General features: G+C 47.0%; 1 protein-coding gene and 1 pseudogene across 3 annotated transcripts in view; one reads left to right on the top strand and one right to left on the bottom strand.

The window, feature by feature from the left end:
• PTPRE (protein tyrosine phosphatase receptor type E) overlaps positions 1-24622 on the top strand; it is a 165079-nt gene that overhangs the window by 7859 nt on the left and 132598 nt on the right. The gene's annotated exons all lie outside the window — the stretch shown is intronic.
• Positions 2478-5113, bottom strand: LOC309642113 (S-phase kinase-associated protein 1-like; annotated as a pseudogene). The gene is made up of 2 exons: positions 3836-5113; positions 2478-3553 (listed from the first exon to the last, which is right to left on the bottom strand). The product of its transcript is annotated as an S-phase kinase-associated protein 1-like (transcript).

Raw genomic sequence — 24622 nt, 5'->3', positions numbered from 1 at the left:
GCCCAGGGATGATGAGACTGGGACAAGGCAGATGGAAAAGCTTGGGATTCTCCAGACACTTCTAAGAGTCTGGGTTCTGTGTGATGGCCCAGCAGTTCTCAACCTGTTTGAGCTCATGTCCTCCTTTGAGATTCTGAGGAAGACTATAGACTCATCCTGCAGAAAAATGCATGTGTCGACAGTTTGTTTGTTTTTACAGTTTCGCGAGTCTTGCCTGACCAAGGCCCTGAGGTTTTTGGCTAGGAAGACTGCTTTGCACCTGGGCCAGAGGCAAGATTAAGGCATGACGATAAGACCAGATTGTAGGCTGAGTTGGAGGTGCCTTTGGCGGGGAGCCAAGGAATTTGGTGACTAGAGGCAGGTGATTCTACTAGGGAGAGTCTGCCCAACGCGGCTTGAGGACAGTTTTCCATCTTGAAACTGGTAATGACAATGTTTGTGCATCACCCTGCTAACCGTTTATCTTTTCTTTTTATGAGAAATTTGGTTACAACGTACACTGTACGTGGGGGACTGGACAGTATTCCTAATAAAATAACATGAAATAGGTCATTTAATGGTGGCTGTTGTCATCAGAGAAGCCGGCTCAGAGGAACTGTGGTAGGAAGGGCTCATGAACCTGCATGTGGCCACCGTTGGCCTCTGACAGGTATAGACTGGGAGTCACCCCACTCTCTCCCTGCACCCAGGACTCTTGCCTTGCAGACCTCAGTCTAGCTTGCTGCATCACATTTTAAGTTTCCTGTTTAAGTGGAGAAAAGCCAGATTTGAAGCAATGACGTTTATTAAAGGAGTGGAACACAGCAGCTGGGGGAGAGGCTCAAAGAATCATGGTCACTTACGCAAACCAAATCTGAGGGGTGCTTAATGCAGCTGGCCCGCCCCAGCTGGTCAGCATCCTGGCAGTTGTAAGAGAGGAAAGACGCTCGCTTCCAAGAGCGAAGAAGGCCGGCTGCCCCCGAGGAAGAGCTTCTGACAGAGGTTGAGCGCCTTTGCCGATTTCTCAGCCAGCCGGAGTGAGAACCTTCCCTGTAGATTTCCATGAACTGGCCCAACTGGGAAACTCAAGTTCTGTCTTCCATGCCGGGGGAGGGGAGTTTTCCTGAGGGCTCCTTGGGCTGTAAAACACCCTTCAAAGTCACGGAGGTCAGGAATGATGGTGAGGCCCCCAGTTGCATTGCATTAAAAATTCATTTTCTCAGGACTTCCCTGGCGGTCCAGCGGTTAAGACTCCGCGCTTCCACTGCAGGGGGCGCGGGTTCGATCCCTGGTCGGGGAACTAAGATCCTGCGTGCCGTGCGGCCAAAAAAAAAAAAAAATTCATTTTCTCCCTTCATTTTACAAACGGAGCCAGGTCCAGGTACCTTTGTGTGCAGAACAGTGCCCGGGACGGACATACGACCTGGCTCAACGCAACCACGGTTTTGTGCTCAGGAAGCTGAATTCACTGCACACTAAAGAGGCACCCCTCCCACTGATTTTCATCAAATAAAAAAGAAAACACTTTTACTCATTTCTAGTTATTTTCTCAGTAACCTTACTCATTTGTTTTTAGGTAACTAGAAATACGTTTTCCATATAAATCCTTCAGTTTACCAAAAACCAAAGCCAATTCTGTGAAATAATGACATTTGCAGCTACATGGATGGACTTAGAGATTATCATACTAAGCGAAGTAAGTCAGAAAGAGAAAGACAAATATCATCTGATATCACTTATGTGTGGCATCTAAAATATGACACAAATGAACTTATCCACGAAACAGAAACAGGCTGACAGACATAGAGAACAGACTGTGGTTGCCAAGGGTGGGTGTGGGTGTGGGAGGGATGGATTGGGAGTTTGGGATTAGCAGATGCAAACTATTATATATAGAATGGATAAACAACAAGGTCCTAACGTATAGCACAGGGAACCATATTCAATATCCTGGGATAAACTGTAATGGAAAAGAAAATAAATGAATAAATACCAAAACCAAGTCTACCTTTTTGCTTTAGACATTTTCTCTTTGAGAAGTTTGGGGAACCGTGTGAGCTCCCTGTTTAGAGTCTGAGGACAATGCCCGCCCTAGGTGAGCAGCCTGAGACTTGCCGGGGTCACAATGCCTGTTCCTGGTACCATGTCCTGACCCGGACTGAGCATCTTTTTTTTTTTTTTTTTTTTAAATTAATTAATTTATTTATTTTTGGCTGTGTTGGGCCTTCGTTTCTGTGCGAGGGTTTCCTCTAGTTGCGGCGAGCGGGGACCACTCTGCATCGCGGTGCGCGGGCCTCTCACTATCATGGCCTCTCTTGTTGCAGAGCACAGGCTCCAGACGCGCAGGCTCAGTAGTTGTGGCTCACGGGCCCAGTTGCTCCGCGGCATGTGGGATCTTCCCAGACCAGGGCTCGAACCCGTGTTCCCTGCATTGACAGGCAGATTCTCAACCAGGGAAGCCCGTTTTTGTTTTTTTTTTGTTTTTTGTTTTTTTAATGTAACTTACTTTTTATTGAAAGTATCTTGCATTCGTGACTGATGCTTTCTGCGTTACGCCACACATTTTAACATTAAAGGTTAAATTATTTTTTACATGCAAGTAGTGTTTATGGGTTTCCCCACATAGGATTACTGATTATAGAAAGATGACACACCACATGGGTCAAGTGTCTTTTTTAATTGAAAAGCCAGCAAACTGTCTAATTCTGTTTCCTCTCAAACCACAAACTGAGTAGTAACTGAACCTCTAGCCAACATATTCAAAGCTGAGAGGATTCAAAATGCAAAAACACGTCCTCAGATCCAATTAAGGGAGCCCTGCTACGTACAGGCTAATCAATACCAGTGGACTCCAGGAAGCTGGAAGACATTCTGATAACCCTACTCTGATAACATTTACCTCAAGTAGCCTTTTTCCAGTTTCCAACTCATGAATAAAGATAATACGTTGTTAATTCTGTTTCAGAAACTTTTTTGCAAGTTGTTTTATTTACAATGCCAACTTTTAAAAGTCACTAAACTGAAGTTAACTGGACAATAAACTAGGCAGAAATTGCTTTACAAAAAGAGGGAAAGCCCGAAATGCCACTTTCTATAGAGAACCCACAGTTCAGTTTTATTCAGAGCAAAGAAAAAAGAACTTTTGATCATACTAGAAGAAACTGAGCCATAAGTTTGGAGTCTGTACTGAAACTACACGTGCAATGAGGACAACATTCTGCTAATACAACTGATTTGCTGCTGCATTTGTGGACTGTTTTTCTAATATCAACAATTATAAACAAAGCAGTGCGACTAGTATTTGGAACAATCGTTACAGTGTTACAGCATCAGACACAAAATTTCACTTCTCACACCACTGGTTCTCTTTGCGTACCTGGGCTGCTGCTTCTTCAGTAAAATCATTTTTGATATTGAATGTCTTTCGAATCTCCTCGGGAGTTTTCCCCTTGATCATATTGGCAACAGTCTTGCAGGTAACATCAAGCAAACCTTTGATGTCTAAGTAGTTTGCTGCCAGTATAAGCTCAAAAAGTGCTCCTTGGGCTTCCCTGGTGGCGCAGTGGTTGAGAATCTGCCTGCTAATGCAGGGGACACGGGTTCGAGCCCTGGTCTGGGAGGATCCCACATGCCGTGGAGCAACTGGGCCCGTGAGCCACAACTACTGAGCCTGCGCGTCTGGAGCCTGTGCTCCGCAACAAGAGAGGCCACGATAGTGAGAGGCCTGCGCACCGCGATGAAGAGTGGCCCCCACTTGCCGCAGCTAGAGAAAGCCCTAGCACAGAAACGAAGACCCAACATAGCAATCAATCAATCAATCTTAAAAAAAAAAAAAAAAAAGTGCTCCTTGGTCAACTTTCAGGAATTCTTGATCCCAAGCAGGGATGTCATCTGTTCGCTTTCTTTGCTCTCATCATCCTCGGGAGGAGGATCAACCTTGTGGTGGGTGCACCGCTGAGTGACCTTTTTTAACATTGCTGCGTGAACAATTGCCACGGGGACTGGATCATCTCCTTCATCAACCATTCCCAGATCTTCCAACGTGGTCTTAATCGTCACAGATTGTTTCACAGTTTCAACATCAACTTCAAATATCTCTCCATCAGAACTCTGCAACTTCATTGAAGGCATGGTGTTAGGACTCAGGGAGATGGCGGGCCAGCGGCTGATGAGAGCAGGGCGGCGTCTGCAAAAAGAAAAACAGAAAAGCGGAGGACAAGGCCAACTGAGCATCCTTTTCCTGTTCTCACCACCCTGGTGGGCTGACCCCTTTATCCTCCCTCCTGTGTCTGACCCCCTGTTCAGTTTTGGGGCTTCGGGAAATGGAGGCCCCTCATCTGCTTCCATCACACGAAAGCCTAGCTTATCTCTGTCTGTTTCGACAGGAGTTGAACGTTCCACCCTTGAGCAGAGTCTGGAGGTGAGGCGCTATGGCCTCACTGCTGGGCCTCCATCTTGTGTCTGCTTGGCCTGAGTCTCGCCAGCCTGTTCCTCTGGGTGTGGTTTCGGCCTGGCCAGCTGCGTCCAGGCGGTATTTTAGAAGGCAGTCACGTGTGTGTCTTGCACGAGGCATGCTTTTGTTTAGCAAATGATTGATCGTTTGTTATAGTAAAATGCACATCCTGAATGGGCAGGCTGTGCCGGGCAGAAATCAATGACATCAATCCTGGTTATTTTACTTTGCAATGGATTTTTTTTGTTGTTTTGTTTTGTGTCAGTATAGCAGTGATTTGTAAGTGCTTTACGGAGATTATGCTTTCTTTAGTGACTGGCAGCTTGGAGATTGGAGTAGCCAGGCTCGATGTGCTGTGTCCATTTTCAGACCTGGCAGGCAGGGAGCGTGGCCATGCTTCCCAGAGTGACTTCTGAGCCGATGGCCTGAACGATGTTAGGTGGGAATTGCCTGGCTGTGTGGATGTAATGGGCTTGATTGATGGCAGCTATATGCATTGAAACGTGTGGAGTGATTGGTATCTGGTACCCTGGGGCTCGACCCCTGTTGCCAATGATAACGAGACATCGGTTAGGCGCCCATGAGGAGAGTCCCTTGGCCCCCCTGGAAAGGGGCAGCCCCTGGAGCCTGAGGGGGGCCTGCCTTCTGGGAGGAGCCCCTTGCTGCCTCCACTCTGAGTCTGGCTGAGGGTCCACTCTGTTCCCCACCCCCAGCCAGGGTCCGTATCCCCAGGGAGCTGGTGGGTGTGCAGCTGCCCTGAGGTCACCACACTCCCCTCTGATCACCGGTGCTAGTTGGTGGGGGTCCCGGTGGCGGGGCAGAAGGAGCAGCTCCCATTACTGACGTCGCTGTAGCCTCCCAGGCCCGTCTGTGGGAGGGTCTGCTGGAGGGTCTGTACCTGGGTGTGGGCTGACCCTTCTTCCACGACTCCCCTGGCCTTCCCGGGGGGCCCCAGTGCAGGGGAAGGTGTGATGTCGCCCCGCAGACTGGGAGAGGCGGGCTGTGTGTTGTCAGGGATCTGAGGGTGTCAGAGGTGGAGACACGGTTCATTCCACTCGGGTTCACAGGAGGCCTCCTTGACTTACGTAACCGAAGGTTCGGGAAGAGCGGGATCCAGTGGTTCAGCGCTGCCGTCAAGCTCCGCCGTCCTTGCCCCTTCGCCTGGACAGGCTCTTTCCCCAGCAGCCTCTCATTCCCCCAGGAGAGAGCCTTTCCAGCAGGTGCAGCCGTAGGCTGCCAGGTGGGTCTCCTTGGCTCTGATGAGCCAGGCCTCGGCCACTTGCCGTCCCCAAAGCTTGCACCGTGGCCAGGGCTCACCCTCTTCTGACTGTCCAGGCTTGGGCCGCGTGTCCTGCCAGGGGTCGGGGGTGGAGCAGCTCCTTCCAGATCACCTTGGGGCGGGGTGGCTGGGGCCTTCAGCAGGGGGGAAGAGTCTGGCGCACTCAGGGAGCAGGATGCGAGGACCCCTGGGCCTCCTGGGAAGGGTCTTGGAATCAGAGGAGGGACTTGGGCTCCATCTTGGGCTGGGGGAGGTGAAGGGGAGTTCTGAGGAAGGGGCGTGCTGATGGGGGAGGTGGCTGATGAGGGGTGGGCTGGGGGCCCGGGTGGCTCTCAGTGGTCGCCTCCAGTGGGCCATGCATCAGGCAGGTCCCAGAGGGCAGGTCCCAGAGCATCCTTCATGCCGTGAGGTCGGCAGCTGCATTTTTCACAAAGCTCCCCAGGGAATCCCGATGTGTGGCCAGGTGGAAGACGTCAGGGGCTTTTTGCAGGGGCCCAGGAATGAGGTCAGGCCTCTCCACAGTGACAGAAGGCAGAGGGTGCCCCGGAGGTATAGGCGGCCCCGTGGCTGCCTGGGCAGGTGGAGAAGAGGCACCGATTCCTCGCAGGGCCGACAGCGGGATTGAGATGGTACCTGGTACCCATGGCTCTCAGGACTGAAATGCGACCATCGTCGGGAGGGGGCCAGTCCTGAGTGCCTGCACCGAGGGAGACTTGTATCCCGGGCGAATCCCCTTTGTTCGTGCTCTGCTCCCCTTTCAGTCCGGCCGCTTCTGTCCTAAATGAGAGCTCTCGGATAGACTAACCCATGACGAGGTGTTAGGGACTCAGTCGGGGCCAGTTTCAAGTGTTGCTTTTTATAAGACGACAGCTCGGGAAAGCCGAGGCCTCAACAGAATAAACGGTGGAGGGTGGGATTCCCAGCAGCGTGCTGGTGATGGTGGAGGCTCCTGCCCGCGGCCCTGAAGCCCCAGGAGACTTGTAGTTATGTACGTACGTCCGTTCACTCATGCGGTCAGCAAGTATGAACGGGAGACCTACTCTGTGCTGGGGCTCCGGCGCTGAACAGAATCCACGGGTCCTGCCCCTGCATCCTCTACCTGGCGCCTGGGCTTCCACGTCTGTCTGTCTGTCTGCCCCCAGGGTTCCCCTAAGAGGCCGGTGGTGCCCAGCTCAGCCTTGCTCTGGGGACCGTGTGTGGCGAGGGGGCCGCCCCGAGGTCCTGGTGTCATCCACGTGGGACTGAGAGGCTCTCCTGGGCCGGGAACCGTGCCCGCGTCCCTTCCCCGTGGATCCGGAGCTGCGTGTGTTCGTTAGGGGCCCCGTTTCCACGTGGGTGTTGATGGCTGAGTGGCTGCCGCCCGGGACTGAAATGTTGCCAGCCTCTCTTTAAAGAGCCCATCTATCTTGTAGTGAATACGGACTCCTGCGACTCTCTTCCTAACCTTAACATTCAAAGGAGGTCGGACTCTAAGGCCAAAGTGGGCGGCAGGGCCACCCATCGGCTGTGGCCGGGCTTGTCCCCCCCAGGCTCCCCTCCTGCTCGCCACTTCCCCACTCTGCTCTCTTGTGTTTCCCCAGTCTCAGCTCCACCCCTGGGGCTGCTTCTTCCAGAACCCCAGACCCCGCTGAGCTCACCCTCCCGCGGTGGGGACACTCGCGCTGTGGAGTGAGGGCCCTTACCCCAGGCACCGGCCCCGCTGGTGGCAGTGGCCATGTCGGCGGCTGTGGCCTCGTGCCTCTGGCAGCTTTCCTGCCCGCTGCATGCCTGCCGACCAGTGGCCCTGAGAGCTGGCACTTCACCTTCAGAATGGCTGGCGTGCCGTCCTTTTGAAACGAGTAATAGCAAAGCTAGTTCAAGAAATGCCCATTGTTTCCTCCCTCCTATTGCCCAGTCTCCAAAAAATGAAAAGATCCGATTGCCTCATCACATGAGGAGGCCAGGGGGACAGCCTTCCGGAAACAGGGGCCGCCCCAGGGGCTGCAGGAGAGACCCTGACTCAGGCCTGAGGAACCACAGATACCCAGGGCTAAGTGCTGCCAACCTGGCAGAACTGAATAACAGAATGATTTTGCCCAGCTGCTCCTGATTCGAAAATCATTTTGGATTCATTTCAAGGGCTCCATGGAGAGTTTCTACTTTGGGAAAAATTCTATCAAGATACCCTAGCATCGGAGTCACAGTCTTTCTTTAATGCAGTGTCCAAACCACACACATGTTACTTCTTGTTACCTCTGGCAGGATCTGGATGAACCCGGGATTGGAGCTGACCTTCAGGTGGGGTGCCCACTCCCTTGCACTCATCTCCCGCCGCCTGATTTCTGGTCGGTGGGAGCTCAGCCCCTTAAACGAGCAGCGCGGATCCTGATGAAACCCGTGCGATCGCTGCACTGTCCGGCCTGTCTGGCAGGGAACTATTTCCCTGCAGGAGGCCTAAGCTGGAAAATATCCATGACGAGTACAAGGAGTGTTTGTGTGGAGGTTTAAATGCTGTGTCAAAATGCATAAAAAATACAATTAACCACGGTGTGAGGTGGACCATGTCTCTGGGAAACTGAGTGTCTGAACAAATCAGAGGAGCACGTGAGAACAAACTCTGAAGTGTTTTTATCGAGAAAGAGTTTGAGCTGGAAATGGGGTTGAGTTACAAGGTCACAGGCCTGCTTCTTCATCAGGAAGGACAAGGGGATGTTTTCAAGATGCGGGATTGGGCAGATGTATGTTTGTCAGCAGGATTTCACCATTGACCTACGGTCGGTATGTTCCTTTCTGCCCAACGTCCCTTCCTGTGTTCAGGGGGTATTTAATGACCCAAGCAATAAAAACTGCAAGATTAACCAGGACAACGTGGGTGAAATGTTCAGTAGGGTCCCATTTGGTTACAGAACATGGAAACATTGGCACGGACCCCCGTATCTTAGTGCTTTCATCTTTCCTAAAAACTATTGATAATATATAATTTTTAAATCTAGAAGTTATCTAGTACGACTGTAGCTGAGCTCGCTAGAAAGTAGCTGCTTTAATGAATGAGCAAAGTGAGAAAACCTCAGCCCTCAGTACCATTTCTATTTTAAGCAGAGGCATTTGGAGGAGTCCCTGGGATACTCTGCAAGGCACATTCCCAGGCACCGAAGAGGTTGCTCCGTGGACTAAACAAATGCAGCCTTCGGCAGTTTTGTCTCAGCTCACCTGTCTGAAGCTAGTACGTCTGAGGCTTGGCTGATCCACTTCCATGGCTGCCGAGCTGATGTCGGCTGTGGGCAGGAGGCCTCAGTGCCTCCCCGTGCGGACACACATATCCATAGGACAGCGTGAGCATCCTTACGACTGTCAGCTGGCTTCCCCCAGAGAGAGTGGTCCCAGAGGAAGCAAGGCAGAAGTTGCAGCATCTTAGCCTCAGAAGTCACAAGGTCTCTTCTGCAATATTCTGCTGGTCACACAGGTTAGCCCTACTTATGCAGAGAAGGATGACCAGCCCTTTCCACAGAGTAGGTGTTGGTGAGGAGCCTGCATTCGCTTATTATCCTGGGTGTATTAGTTGTGGCTTTTAGCTGTACACCACGGAATTGAGAAAAGAAACTGGACAGAAGGTTACTGAATAGTCCTTAGAATCAGATGGAAGACTGGAGAACCAGTTTCAGAAAAGGGGCAGGAACCCAGGAGGCTCACAGCCTGAACCACAGTCAAGGCCAGGCCGCAGGAGGTTTTGATGAGGATGTGGCCTGTGGTCTGTGGCTGCTGGGTCTGCTGGACGTTGCTGCCACTGGGCCCTCGCAGCTGTGGCCTCTGCAAGCAGCTCCAGAACAGCCCTGGATATACAACTCACCCGCAAGAGTCAGTCCTGGGTAGGATCGATTGTTGGAGCCTGTGTCGCCTCCCTGCCAGAGTTTGGCTGCCGGTGCGTGGCAGGTAGGCCCAGGTAGGATCCTGCACTGGGAGGTGGAGAAAGTAGGACGAGAGTTGAGGCTGCTAAGGGCAGCCCCCAAACACAGGCATTCATGCTGCCTGGTTCGTACTGAACTCAAGGGCTATTTTTGTCTCCAAGTAAACCCAGTATTACATATTAATATATTCCTGAAAAGTTATGTTAATTTGAATCGTGGTTTATATACACTGGCTAAGCTTAATACCTTCTAGAAGTCTGTAGATAATCCTTTTGTAAAGCAGCTAATCCTTTTAGGGAACAAATAATCACTTCTTAACAATTTTTTTTAAGGTCAAGACTCTATATATTGTGTTTTCTCAAGGCAGAGTATGCAACTTTTAGGTTTCCTCCTTTGCTCATAGTGAGGAAATGTTACAGCTTTATAGATAACTGTTTGCAGCGTCTCGTGCCGTGTGAAAAAAAAACACTGAGGTTTTTTTTTTTTTCATTTTCTCCTTCTCTACTGTAATTGATTGTCTTCTGGAAGGAAGTAGAGGCTATTAAAATTTTTAAAGAGCTTGTTTTTATTTTGTTCTCACCCATGAGGCTGTTTTAATATGAGCATGTCTAGCCGTGAACAAGTAAAGAAACAAGCGTTTATAGTTGTTCTGTCTGGGAAGTCAGATTTGGAAAATTCACCTTTAATATTAGTTTTTTTCTCTCTGTGGGAAGCTTTCACATCACAGCAGGAATATTTGGTTCCATTTCCTAGAGCTGCTTTCACGTTTCCTGGTTAACTGAGTGCAGGAGCCTGGACAGCAGGGACGTGGGAAGCAAGACAGAGACATGGGCTCTGCTCCTTGTGGACTGGTCACAGGCTGCGTGTGTGCAGAGTAATCCTGGTGGTACAGGGGCAGGAGAGCCAGCAGGTGGGGAACGGGAAGCAGCCGGGAAGCGGCTGTCGTGATCTAATAGGGAGACAAGAGAGACAGAGACAGAGAGAGACAGAGATGAGAGAGAGACACAGAGAGGCGAGAGTGAGACACAGAGAGAGACAGAGACAGAAAGAGAGAGACAGAGGCAGAGACAGAGAGAGAGCTAGAGAGACAGAGATGAGAGAGAGACACAGAGAGGCGAGAGTGAGACAGAGACAGAGAGAGACAGAGACAGAGAGACAGAGATGAGAGAGACACAGAGAGGCGAGAGTGAGACACAGAGAGAGACAGAGAGAGACAGACAGAGAGAGACAGAGAGCTAGAGAGACAGAGAGCTAGAGAGACAGAGATGAGAGAGAGACACAGAGAGGCGAGAGTGAGACACAGAGAGACAGAGACAGAAAGAGAGAGACAGAGACAGAGAGAGACAGAGATGAGAGAGAGACACAGAGAGGCGAGAGTGAGACACAGAGAGACAGAGAGAGAGACAGAGAGAGACAGAGGGACTAACAACAGCTGCCATTCAGGGGCCCCCACGTGTCAGGCGTGCGCGTAGCTCTTGTCTCTTTCCTCACGGAGTTACAGGAACAGGCGGGTTTGCTGGAGTGGCCTCCGCCCCAGAGCAGGTCACACACCTGCAGGAAGGTGGCACGTGTGTTACTATGTCAGTAAGACTAATTCAGCTACCTTTTTCTCCAGCGTTGGAACCCGTAGGTGTCATTGGTTGACACTAAAGGAAATACTGACTTCTATTTTCAGAGGCCGTGTTATTAAAAAATACATTCCTTTAGCTACTGGAATCATACTCATTGTGACAGGATGCCCCCCTCTGAGAAGGCCCAGGAGGACACAGCGGATTCACTTCGTGTGGCTGAATGTTCTTAAGTTGAATGTGTGTAAGATGTCAGGCCATCTTATGGTTGGCAAAACTGAGGCTTGGACAAGTGACGTGAGTTGTTCAGGGCCATGTCCCTAGAAGGTGGCAGAGCTGGGCTTCCAACCGGGGTCTGTCTGCTTTCTAAGCAGGGCCTGTCGCCAGACCTGCACACTGGGTTGTGATGAGAAGAACAGCTTGGCGGGGATGGGCCTGGAAATCCAGGCAGCTTGTTTTGACCCTCTTTCTGCAATTCCAGACCATGATTCTGAGATGGCCACATCTCTGAATAAAATATGTGGCTAAAGAAAATACAATAAGTAACACTTGTGAGTGGATTATTTTGGTCCTTTATATCAGAATACAGGTGATTCTGATTCCGTGGTGGGACATAGAGTGAATTACTTTCCTAATTTAATTTTACTTTTAGGAATGAACAGTAATATCCATTTATCTGGTGCATTTTAATGTGTTATTTATTATGATTATTATATTACTATTATTATTTAAATGGATTTTTCCGTATTTTATATTGTATTTCGGTATAAAATACAAAAAGCACCATCATTTTTTGTCCAAGAAAATTAATGCACTCTGCAAAAACTATCAGAGGGAATATTGATTTCCTAGGTATGATAACCCCGAATTACTTTTTTTCTCAAGATTCGTAAATTGCATTAATGGTAGCCTTCAGATTTATAGTTAAAGCAAAACATCAAAGAAGATTTATTTGGGATATTGGCTGTTTTTCACTCATTTTCCAACCATTCTCGTGCAATATCTGAACAGACTTTAAAATTCCTTTCATTTAACAGAGAAACGATCCTCTGAGTTGCTCTTGTTTTGTTTATCCAGTTGTCATCGGGTGCTGGCTTCCGGGCCTGCTCCCCCTTTCAGTAAATCGTGTTTGTTATTGACAAGTCTGTTTGTTTCCTTAGAGCTTGGAATTTCTGAGCGGGAAGGAAGTAGTAGAAAACTTAGTGCAGATACAGCAATTCTCTGTTCGTAAATGCACATGTTACTATCCGTTTGTATTGATTCTATCCGGCCTCCTTTTGGAAGTTTTCCAGTGCCAATCCGTTCCCTTTTTTTACGTCTTTACTGGTTTTTCTCTGTGCGCCTAGAACCATTTGTTCTGGGTGTGTGACACAGTTGCTGTGCTGGGTTAGACAGCATGCTCTTCTGACGCTGAATCCACCTACAAGGCTGAGTGAATAGGAAACATCCTACCCTCAGTACAGACTTGGAGGTGTATACTGGAAATGTGTATCTATCTTTGAAATAACATCTTCGAAAGCACAGTGTTAGGTAGATAAGGACTGCACCAATGTCACATCAGAAACAAAAATAATGGGACTTCCCTGGGAGTCCAGTGGTTAAGACTCCGTGCTTCCAATGCAGAGGGCGCGGGTTCGATCCCTGGTCGGGGAACTAAGATCCCACATGCCGTGTGGTGCGGCAAAAAAATTTTTAAAAAAAGAAAAGAAAAGAAAAAAAAAATCATAGCATTTGGTTTCATAGTGTTTTTTGTCCAGCCCAACTTTTATAGCTGAACGAAATGCTGAGAGCAGTGTTGGAGGTCAAGGTCACCATAAATCAGCTTTCACACTGGAGAACGAAAATTAACTGTATAGTCATGCAAAGTGACATGTCTGTTAAATACAGAGATTGTTGTGAATAGATTTATGCATTCAATTTGTTTGCAGTTGTCAAAAGCGCATTAATTGTAAGCCCAGTGACATTGTTTGCTGTTTCAAATCACTTTAAATTACACATGTGCTACTTAATCTTAAAAGCAAAATTAAACCTTGGATTGGCATACATTTCAGGTTACAACATTAAGCCATTGTATTTGGGGGGAAGGAGTTTAATATGCATTGTAAAATAAAATTAGGAGGTGCCTTGCATTCATGGTGGCTTATGTAATTAGATTCTGTCAACTGTAATTTTTCAGGTTAATTTCTTCCATGATGTGTGCTGTGTAAATAATAAAGTTATCAATCCCGATTCATGTTAAAATTATTATATAAATCCTTAGTATTAAAGCAATAAAGTATTTTAAGTAAATTACTTGGAAGTTTGAGTTGTATGGTAAATAGGTAAAATTGATTGTTTTTTGTTTTTAGAAGTAAGCAAAGATGGATATTTTATTTGTTTAACAAATACAGGTGTTTATTGAGTCTCTACCTGGGCCAGGTGCTGGGGACCCAAAGGTCAGGAAACCGTGGGCACCACCCTCAAGAATCTGCTAATCTAACATGGTATTTCCAAAGGGTTCTCTGGGACATGTATCCCCTCCCCAAGTGCCATGTGTGGTCAGGTGCGCTGAGAGCTATAGCTGCATCAGGTGCCACTTGAGAAGGTGTGAGGACACCAGCATTTCCAAACCCTTTTGGCCACAGAGACTCTTCTCCCCGTAATATCGCTGATCATGTTGGTCTGCACTAGGGGATTCTTAACCTGGGATTTCATGGGAGTCTATGGATAGAATTCAGAGGGTCTGGAAATTTAGATGGGGAAAAAATTTACACTTTATTTTCATATAACTGGCTTCCTTTGTCGTCCTATATTCCTCATCCCTTAAAACACTTTTTTATGGTGGGAACAATATATATATATATATTTTACTTTATGGTTAGTTTTTACTTATTTTTTTACTGAAGTCTAGTCGATTTACAATGTTGTGTTAGTTTCAGGTGTACAACAAAGTGATTCAGTTATACATATATAATTATTGTTTTACAGATTCTTTTCCCTTATAGGTTATTACACAATATTGATTAGAGTTCCCTATGCTGTGCAGTAGGTCCTTGTTGGTTATCTATTTTATATATAGTACTGTGATGTATATGTTTATCTCAAACTCCTAATTTATCCCTCCCCCCACCTTTCCTGTTTGGTAACCATAAATTTGTTATGTCTGTGGGTCTATTTCTATTTTGTATATAAGTTCATTTGTATCTTTTGTTTTAGATTCCACACATAAGTGATATCATATGATATTTGTCTTTCTCTGCCTGGCTTACTTCGCTTAGGAACAATTAAAAAAAAGTTTTTTCAGGATTTAAAAGTCACTCTTTTTGGTGTCCAGCTCCATGAGTTTTGACAAGTGCATAGAGATGCGTCACCACCAGCACAAGCAAGACACAGTCTTTGCTTCCCCAACTGAAACTACTCTTATGCTGTTCCTTTACAGTCAGACCCTCCAACTCCACCCCTAACTCCTGGCAGCGATTGATCTGTTCTCCATTCCTAGAGTGTTTGCCTTTTCTAGAATGTTCTATAAATAGAATCGTACAATATGTAGCCTTTTGAGTCTGGCTTCTTTCACTTAGCATATGGGTTTAAGAATCATTCTTGCTGTGGTGTGTATCAATATTGCTGAGTAGTATTCCATGTATGGAAGTACTCACTTGTGGCTAACCATTCTCCAGATGGGGAGAATTTGGGTTGTTTCCACTGGGGACACTTATGAATAAAATGGCTATAACATGTGCGTATAAGTTTCTGTGTGAATCTAGTTTCGTTACACTTGGATAAGTAAGTAGGAGGGGGTTGCTGAATCACATGTATGTTTAACTTTATGAGAAACTTTCAAACTATTTTCCGCAGTGTTATACTATTTGCTTTTCCATCAGCAGTGTTTGAGCGTTCCAGTTGCTCTGCATCCTTGCCAACATTTGCTGTTGTCTGTTGTTTACTTTTCTAATTTTGCCATTCTTATAGGTGAATAGTAGTAGCTCATTGCAGTTTTAATTTTCATTTCCCTAATGACCAATGGTTTTGAGCAACTTCTCCTGTGCTTATTTGCCAAACTGTACATCTTCTTTGGTAGTGTCTGTTCAAATAATTCGCCCATTAAAAATATTGGGTTGTTAGTCCTGTATATTTTATTTTATTCAATTAAAAACATTATTCTGAGAATAAGCTTCACTAGATGGCCAAAGGGATCCATGTCACCAAAAAGATTAAGAACCCTTGGGAGACACACTGGCTTTAAAATATCTTTATTATTTACATTTTTGCATTTTCTTGTGGTAGAGCTACCTTGCTCAAAGACTGACTGCCACACCGTTTCCAAGGTAGTGGCTTGCCCACAATAGAATACACCACCATGCCATCATTCTTTCTTTCTGTTCTGAGTACATTAAATAGGATTTCACAAAATCACTCTCAACTGTGGGTGGGATCCCCTATGCCTCCCTCCTCTTTGGTGAACTGTAAAGCATTTCTTCTGTTTTTATTTATGAAATTCCTTAGCCGTCCTTGATTCTTTACCCAAAAGGAAGGAATCCTAAATTGCAGGAAAAATGTGAACCAACATATTCCAGGAGAATGGTCCTATTCCACCTTTTAAGTTAAGAGCTCTTTCTTAAGGCAGGACACAAGTGTGTGTGTTTCATCACTGTTTGTGATTATCTCCGCGGCACCGCGGGCTGACATATTTTTCTGCCTTGATCTCTGTCTTTTTCATCACAACAGAACTCATCTTCCAGTAAAAATGTTTTTTTATCTAGTGGAGCTATTTTTTTAAAGCCTCTGTGGACTCTTTAAGTGGGCAGCTAAATACTGACTCATTCGTATCTGAATCTATGGGTCAATATCATCTTCAGTGGCTAAAGTTTTTAGGAACCATATGCTTATTTATGATCAATATATCTGTTTTATGGTTCTCCTAGTAAGGAATATAAGGAAGATACAAGGTACAGAAATTTGTGCCATAATCTTTTATTTTAATTCAATGAAAGGCCTTACGTAGGATTCTCTTCTTCCCCATTGGAAGGAAAAAAAATTGGAAAAGAAAAGTAAATGCACTGTATGTGCTGAAAATTTGGCAACATGCAAAAAATCGTGCCATGGTGAAGAGCTCTGCCATGTGTTAGTTATTGCTTTAGAGTGAGTTTTAGTGATAAATAGATGCCCTACATTTTATATTTGGCACACTTAGCATATGCAAATATATATATGTTAAGTGCTTATCGTTTGGGAAATCAGAGACATAAAAATACATTCTGACCTTCCAGCTGTGCACAATCCCTCTGGGAAAATGAAGAGCCACACAGGTAAAGTGACAAGGACAGTCACCACTGCAGTTTTTAGTGTCACTTCTCTGTTTTTCTCTTAGAGAAAGGAGGGTGGGAAAAGGCGCTTTTGCTCATTTGCACACGTGTGTGCCCACGGCCACTCTCCCACTCGTGCTTATCAGTTTCCTATTGCTGATGTGATAAGTTCCCGCCAATTTAGCAGGTTAAAGCAATACCCACTTCTGATCCCACAGTTTCCATGGGTCAGGAGCCCAGGGCGCAGCTTCTCTCTGGCTGGTTCACTGCTTGGAGTCTCACAGGATGAGATCCGTGTGTCGGCAGGCAGGGCTGTGCTCCTTGCTGGAGACTCTGGGGTGTGTCCGCTTCCAAGGTCATTTAGACGAGGTCCCGTTTCCATGCTGGCTGAAGGTGGAGGGTGGGCCTCAGGTTCTAGGGGCTCCTTGGCTCCTGGCCCCCTTCCCCCATCCTCAGAGCCATCAGGGTGGGGGGAGTCCCTCCCCTGCTCCCACCATCTGTGCCCACCCTCTCTGCTCCTTTCCTGCCTTTAAGGGCTCGCATGACTGCACTGGACCCACCCGGATAATCCCGGATGTGCTCCCTATTGTAAAGTCGGCTGGTTAGGAACCGTAACCCCCCTGCCAAGTCCTTTCCGAGCAGCACCTAGACTAGTGTTTGATGGGTTGGAATCTGGGGGATATTTTTAGAATTCTGCCTCCCAGCCCCCTGCACGTGCACATTAACATCAAAATAACAGAATGTCAGGTTCTCCTGAGGGACTGTTGCAGCAAAGGGATTCGTTTACGTTTCGGAGACAATATGTGCCGAGATAATTCTGTGATATTTACACATTCGGTGTTTACGCCTCGCAGATTCCATTATCATATCTTTAGGAATACTCTTTACATAAATTAAGATGATTTGTCTATTTCCTGAAAACATAGCAACATGCCACACATTCTGGATGAAAATGAGGGATTGTTTACATCATGGGCCAAATTAAACTCTGGGAGAATTCTGAAGTAGGATACATGGAAATGTGTTCAAATGTGTGGCATATTTTAGGTTTCCTAGGAATTTCCTTTCAAGTATAATCGCAAATTAATATTACAAAGCTATTTAATTATAATATCATCTAATATCCTAATATGTATCTGAGGTCCCCTGGCATTTAACAGAGAAAGTAATCCTAAACACACATTGTTTTCCTACATGGGGTTGCCCAGGACAACCTCTATCACCTGGGAAGGACGGATCTACCCCATGTGGTGGAGGACGGAGGCGGGGGTCAGAGAATTTGGATTCTGTTTTCTTCCCCCATCCCTCCTGGCTGGGCTATTTGGGGCAAGTTCTGTGTTCTCAAGCCTCAGTATTAACCATCTGGGAATAATAATCCTGACTAGACTTTAATGAAGTGACGTCTAAGAAAACAATTTGTGAATTAGGAAGAGTTAGACACCTACTAGTTAAGCAACCAAAGAGAGAGAGAACGCAAGTGATTGAAAGTCACTCAGCTTTCTTTCTCACACTCGTTCTGACAGATTCTGGAACCAGTATAGAGGAGGTGGCGTTTCTCAAAGGAAGGCTCTTGGCAGGGGATAATCTTGGAATCAAAAACAAAAACGCTGGGGTTCACCTTCCCTTTTTCTCAGCACTAGAGTGGGTTCATTGAGGGGAAGGGTACCAGGTCCATCCTCAGCTCCCTGGTCTCCATGTCATTGCTTCCCTGTTGAGAGCACGAGTGTGAGGCTCTTATGTTAAGAGGATATTCCTGTCCTTTAATGTGTTAGAATTTTACTTGCTTTGGAGAGAGAGTCACACACACTTGCCTTTTGGGACATGTCTTTGAAATCCATCCTCAAGAAATAGGATACTGTCTGCAGACTGAGCTTGGCTATCTCTCCAAACTGGGAACCCTAATCTACTCCGTGGCTAGCCTGGGGATGGTTTGAGTTTCCCGGAATTCCGCATCTTTTCCCAGGGCTAAGCACGTCTGTAGGAAACGTGCTGGCCCTTCCTCACCTCCCTAGCTCAGCCTTGGTTTAGGAAACTCAGAAGCTGACGCCATGCAGCATGAACAAGACACCTCCGTCCTATGTTTGCTTTCATGGGGAAGGAGACACTTGTCCTCTAGGGACCCAGGCTCGGGAGGGAGCCAGGTGTCTCTGAGGCTGTGGCCCAGGGCAGCACCCGCTGGAGGCCTCCTTCTTTAGACCTGAGACTGCTCTGTCCTTCACTGGCAGCGCTGAGCGTGGGGCTGGCATCTGGGGCCCCGCGATGAGCATCCTTCCTGAGAGGGAATTTCCTGCCAGCCCTGCCCCCCTACCCCTGCTGCCCTCCCCATCCCCGCCCCGGCCCCCATGTACCTCATGCAAACCCTCTAATTAGCGGGTGCCCCCATCTTCATCTGCCCTTCTCTCCTCCGGTTTCCATGGAGAGGCCGGCAGTAGGGACACGTGACTGACGGTGCCGCCCTTCCCCTGGAGCAGCGCTCTGGGTGCTGTCGGGGGTGAGGCTCCCCTCCTCCTCCCCCGCCCCTCCCCCGCCCCCATACAAAGCTTTATGACACAGGCCCTGCCCCCCAAGCTGGTGCCTAAAACCTGCCGCTCTGTTCTTTGCTCCCAGTTCTGTCCCTGGGGATCCCCCCTTCTCCCACAGGACCCACCCCGTCTCCACCCAAGGGCACCTTTCTCTGACCCATTCTGCAGGGCACCCTGGCTTGGAGATGGGTCTAGCTCCCTGGCAGGGTCAGGCTGGGGGCGTTCGGGGGCTGTCGTCTCCCTGCAGTGCCCAAGACAGGGTCTCCTAAGAGTCCAGAGGGTCACAGAGACTTCCCGCAAGGGCCTCCTGGAAGGAGCACCTGGTGTCGGTCATTAAGCCTTGAAACCACATGATTTCTTACTCAGGCAGTAACCCTCCTCCTTGATGTGCAGGTGGCAGAGGCCTCTGAGCCTCAGGTATGCGGCCTCTGGGGCACACTGTCCTGGTGTGACAGAGCATTGTGTGTGTGTGTGTGTGTGTGTGTGAGGGGACGCTCTTTCCTCAGCTTCCCAGACTGCAGCCCAGCCCTTCACGTTTCACTGAACACAACCCACCTCTTATTTCTTACTTAAATTTGAAAATTACTCTCTGTAAGATAACCCAGGGGTATCTGATGTCATCTTTTAAATGGTGACAGTACTGTATCCTCCGTGATACTTAAAAACAATTTTACAAACCTCACCAATCACAGCACGGTAGAGGTGATCCCATAGTGAAGTTCATGTCAAGACTGTTTCATAAATGGGTACGGATTTGGGGTTTAGCTTTTTAAAAGATGTAGTTTGAAACGACATTATTTGAGCTGTTTATTCAATATTTGTGGTATTTAATAGCGGCCAGTGTGTATATATGTACACACACACACACACACACACATGTCTGAGTTTGCCTGGACCATTAACCCTATTGAAGAGATAACTGATTCTGACACCCAGGCGGGTGGGTGTCGTAACCCCCGAACCGCTTACTCAAATTGCTGACTGTGCGGAATCATTCCCTGGCTGATCTAGTTGCAATTAGCTGAGAATTTCTAATTCCAATTCAGCTTAAAGATGACCAAGTGTTGTTGTCATCCTGTAAAAGGCATGAATAATGATTCTTGAAACAGTGAAGGCGGCCTGTGTAGGAAGTGACAGGGGTGTTGAGAGCTGAGACTCGTAATCCCTACATCTGCGTCCTCCGCCCTCCATAGGCAATTCTGTTCTCCTGCAGACAGAACTCTGATATTTTTATTCCTGAAGAGGCTTGGCAAGCAAACACAATGCAAAAGTAAAGGTGCCGATTCCAGTGATCTGGCTGCAAAATGTTTATTAATGGGATTCAGGTTTTAAATATGTGATTTAAATTGTATTTATTCAGATGACAATGCCTTTTGAAAAAAAATCTGCACTTTTCCCCACCTCGGGAAGAAATCAAAGGCACTTTGTCATGAATCATTTGGCTAAAATGCCTCTCCAGCACCCTGTACAGTTCACTCATATCGGAATTGGTGAAAATCGGGTGATTTGCAACTCTGCACTTGCCCAAATTAAACCACAAGTGTAATTTGTAATTAGAATCCTGGACTTTCCGAGCTGAAGGGAGGTTCTAGCAGTTGCCCAACCAGGGATGGCATTTTGCTGATGAGGAAACAGAGGTCCCAGGGTCATTTCTCACCTAGGTAGAATCAATATCTCAGTTGGGAAAAAGGGGGAATTCCTTGAGTATGCCTTTTTAAAAAAAATTGAAGTATAGTTGATTTACAATGTTGTGTTAGTTTCTGGTGTACAGCAAAGTGATTCAGTTATACATATATATATATTATTTTTCATATGCTTTTTCATTGTGGTTTATTACAAGATATTGAATATAGTTCCCTGTGCTATACAGTAGGTCCTTGTTGTTTATCCATTCTATATATAATAGTTTGGCGTATGCCTTTTTAAAATAAGCTGCTTGTTAAGTTTGTGTGTATACATATGTGTGTGGAAACTCCATGGCTCTTACTTACAGATATTAATAAAGATGTATGACTAATATTCAAGTAGATGATACTATCTCATATTCTTTTAAAAAAGTTTTCATTCCCCTATGTCTCCGAATAGCAGCCTAGTAGGGTGCAAAGCTGGTTAAAAGTCAGGAGCCCTGGTATACTCGCCAAGTCCCGCCATGACTGTTGTGTGCAAAATTGCTTTCGTGTTGGGCCTCAGTTTCTTCACTGTGAAGGGAATTGACAAACAAAATCTCTCAATGAAATAATAGTTGTGAACAAGCCAGCATGGCAGCCCCTTAATGACGGGGGGTGTGCCATCGAACTGGAATCCTCTAAGTTCTAATCATGGAGCACAGCTCAGTCATGACTAATTGTTGGTTAAATGGACATTTTTAAAGTAATCTTACACTTTCTTCAATCCAGAACATTTTTAGAGTTGATATTACTTTTTTGTTGTATATGTATAAGGTGTAGAACATGATTTGATATTATACATTATGAAATGATTACCACAATTCAGCTAATTAACATACACCTCACCTCAAGTAATTACCTTTTGTGTGGTGAGAACACTTAAGATCTACTCTCTTAGCAAATTTTAAGTATACGATACAGTGTTATTAACTACAGTCACCGTGCTGTGCATTAGATCCCTAGAACTTATTTATCTAATAACTGAAAGTTTCTATGAAACGACGTCTCCCCATTTCCCCACCCACAGTCCCTGGCAACCACCAGTCTACTATTCGCTTCTATGAATTTGACACTTTTTAGATTCCACATATAAGTGAGATCATACAGTATTTGTTTTTCTGTGTCTGACTTATTTCACTCAGCGTACTGCCCTCCAGTTTCACCCATGTTTTTGCAGACGGGAAGATTTCTGTCTTTTTTAAGGCTGAGTAGTATTCCATCATCTCTCTTTCTCTCTCGTTCTCTCTCTCTCTCTCTCTCTCTATATATATATATATAATATATTTGTGTGTGTGTCTCACATTTTCTTTAACCATTTGTCCATCAATTGGCACTTAGTTTGTTTCCGTATCTTGGTCATAATGCTGCAGTGAACATGGAGGAGCAGATATTTCTTTGAGATAACGATTTCATTCCTGTTGGATATTTACCCAGAACTGGGGTTGCTAGATAGATATAACTTTTTAAATTTTTTCACAGCTTTATGATACATTTCACATGATATTACCTCTTAATATTCTTTTTTGCTACTGATGGGAAGTATGTAAATTGATAAAAATTAGTATCATTGCTTCTGCATTTGGAATTGGAAAAACAGAAACAGAGCCAGTCACCTTTGTCAAGGCATTATGTCCATCCTCAAGCCCCAAATGTGTGCTCTCTGACCCTGCCTGGACCTGCACATCCCAGGGCGCTCCGTGTTGATGTGAGTTAGGATGTCATGTTATCAGACCTTCCGTGAAGAACTCGAGGAACCCGACATGCCTACTGCCGCAGAGGGATGTTTCCCTCTCTTGGAACAAAATTGTATGAACGCCTTTCTGAACAAAGGCTATGAACTAATCCCCATCGTTCATTATCTTTAAATAGCATAATAACATTCCAGTAAAACGCTTTTCCTGGTGTTTGGGCAAGTGAAATCACTTGCTTGTGCTTCACATTATAGCTCTTTCAGTAAAATATGACTTTAGAACTTTTCACTCCTGCGAACAAAAGGGACCCATTCCATCAATTATAGAATTCTTCTTGGTATCTTTTTTAAAAAATTCTTTCATCTTTCTTTATTTTTCAAACATCCTAGCCTCCTGTAGCAAAAACACCCAGGACATGTTAAACTTTATCTTTGGAAGATGACTGCAGTGTGTGATTTTCCAAAAAAAGGAATCTTACATTTTAGGTCTAGTTATTCCAGAAAAAAAAAAAAACAAGAGGCTCAAGTGCAGAATTGTTTGTGATCACTGGCGATTGCAGCGCCCATTTTGAAGGTTCAGCTGAGCACAGGTCACTGTATCTCCACGTAGGGGATACGAGGGGAGGGAAAGCATGGCCCGGCCCTCACTGGGATTCCAGTGCAGATGGGAAGGCAGTTCAGATACACGAGAAGCAGGAAGAACAACCATGGAGACGTATTCCACACGGCCAGGGAGGGGGCAGCTCCGGGAGGAGCAGAGAGAAGAGATGGACCCCAAAGGCGAGGCAGCTGGGAGCAGGCCATCGGGGTGGCGGGCACTGCAGCCCACCCAGGCTTCTGGTCTATCCCGTACACCCATCCCCAGAACATCTTTCTGAAAACTCTGCCCTGACCTTGGTGCTTCCTTGACTAAACACCCTGGAGGCTCCTGGTCATCTTCATGCAAGAATCCCATCTGCTTAGTCCCAGGGACAAGTTCCCTACCAGGCCCCTGCTGACCTCAGACACCTCCCACCCCGCCGTCCCCCCAGGCGCGCTCTGGTACTCAGAAGGTGCCCAGCGTGTGCTTGGGAATGGACAGATGAAGGGCTTCCCACGTGAGCCCGTGCAGAGCAGAACATCGGCCGGAAGGAGGCACTGAGCTGGCCAAGGCAGACATCTGTCCGTAGGCGCTCCCGGAACAAGACTGGCCGAGATGGGAAAGAGCAGTAGGGTTGGTGTAAACAGGAGGGCCTGCGGTGTCTGTGAGGTCAAGGTCAAGGTCAGGACCACTGAAAAGGCTGTGCTTGCACCAGGCTGTGGAGGGTGCACTGACTCTGAATGTCTCCAAATGTTAAAGTCAAGAACTTCAGATTAAACTTTCTTTCCAACTAGAATTTCCTTCTTCTCCATCCCCGGATTCCTGGACAGCCACCATTCAGCGGGAACAGCACAGATTTCCTGTGTGCCCATTCTGTTCTGTGCCCGGCCCCGTAGCCGCAGGAGGGTCACAGGGCACAGGCCAGGCAGGTGTGGTCCAGGGACCGGCAGAGCCAGGCTGGGAGGAGCCAGGCCGCCCCGGTCACAGGGGCCGCCCCACTCACAGGGGCCGCCCCACTCAGGTTCAGCCCAGTGCAGCCCGGGTGGGCACGTCTGATTTTTCAAGAGATGCTGGACATCTTTTTTGTGTGACATGCTACAATTTAAAAATGTGGACAGGGCTTCCCTGGTGGCGCAGTGATTAAGAATCCACCTGCCAATGCAGGGGACACGGGTTCGATCCCTGGTCTGGGAAGATCCCACATGCCGCGGAGCACCTAAGCCCGTGCGCCACAACTACTGAGCCTGCGCTCTAGAGCCCGCGAGCCACAACTACTGAGCCCACGTGCCACAACTAATGAAGCCCGCGCGCCTAGAGCCCATGCTCCGCAGCAAGAGAAGCCACCGCAGTGAGAAGCCCACGCACCGCACCGAAGAGTAGCCCCCGCTCACCGCAACTAGAGAAAGCCCGTGCGCAGCAACGAAGACCCAACTCAGCCAAAAATAAATAAATAAAATAAATAAATTTAAATAAATTAAAAAAAAATAAAATAAAAAATAAAAATGTGGACAACTGAATAAAATATTCTTTTACACCAGGTGAGCTAAACAGGCTGTTTCCCGCCTGCATTTGGTCTCTGGGCAGTCAGCTTTCCACCCCAACTGATGCATTCTTCATTCATTTCTTTACCTCCGGAAATCCATTCCTCTGCCCTTTCCACAATCTAACTCTGCCTCCTCCATCTTGCTAAAACCACTCGGGCCAAGTCCCCGTGGGCA

Source organism: Balaenoptera physalus (assembly GCF_965194825.1).
Source record: "Balaenoptera physalus genome assembly, chromosome: 14".
NCBI classification, from domain to species: Eukaryota; Metazoa; Chordata; class Mammalia; order Artiodactyla; family Balaenopteridae; genus Balaenoptera; species Balaenoptera physalus.
The sequence above is the reverse complement of the archived record's forward strand: the minus strand, read 5'-3'. Positions and strand labels throughout refer to the sequence as shown.